Consider the following 810-nt stretch of genomic DNA (forward strand, 5'->3'; position numbering starts at 1 on the left):
TATATATATATATATATATATATATATATATATATTACTGTATATTTAGGCCCAAAAGTACAAACAATTAACAGCATCCAAATTGAACCGATCCCATGGATAAGGAAGATTGCTGACCTTTCTACCCAGCAGTCACTCATACACACACACACACACATATATATGGAGAAAGAGAGAAAAGTATACATATATACACTTAAACAGATATATATATACATACATATTTATATATAAATACAAACATACATTATATATATATATATATTCTGAGAGGTTCAAAAAGAAAAAACACATATTGTAAATATTGTCATGAACTTTGCTCTGTATATATTGCTGATTTCATCAATTTCTGTGGCCATACTGGGGCATTTCATTCATGCATAGGTGTTCAAACATATACACACTATTTGTTTTACAGTCATCACTATGTCTCAGCTTAAAAGGAAATGAAAGAAAACAGCACCTTGTAGTAGCAAGACCAATACCACACACACACACACACACACAGAGCATATGTAAACCCTTTCTAATAGTAAATGAAACACCCGCAGCACACACACGTGTGCATATAAACACAGCATACACATGGATATATATTTAACATTCATAAATATCTATATATATATATATATATATGTGTGTGTATATGTATATGTGCATGTGTATATGAGAATATAGATATTCAGGTATTAAAAGTTTTTTTTTTTTTGAGTCAGTGGTATGTGTGTGTGTGTGTGTATATTATGAAACAAAGGGAGATTACTGATGGCACAAATTTATTATTCTCTCCCTTTAAAATGTCCATTGCAA

This window comes from Octopus bimaculoides, chromosome 25 (assembly GCF_001194135.2).
Source record: "Octopus bimaculoides isolate UCB-OBI-ISO-001 chromosome 25, ASM119413v2, whole genome shotgun sequence".
Lineage (NCBI taxonomy): Eukaryota > Metazoa > Mollusca > Cephalopoda > Octopoda > Octopodidae > Octopus > Octopus bimaculoides.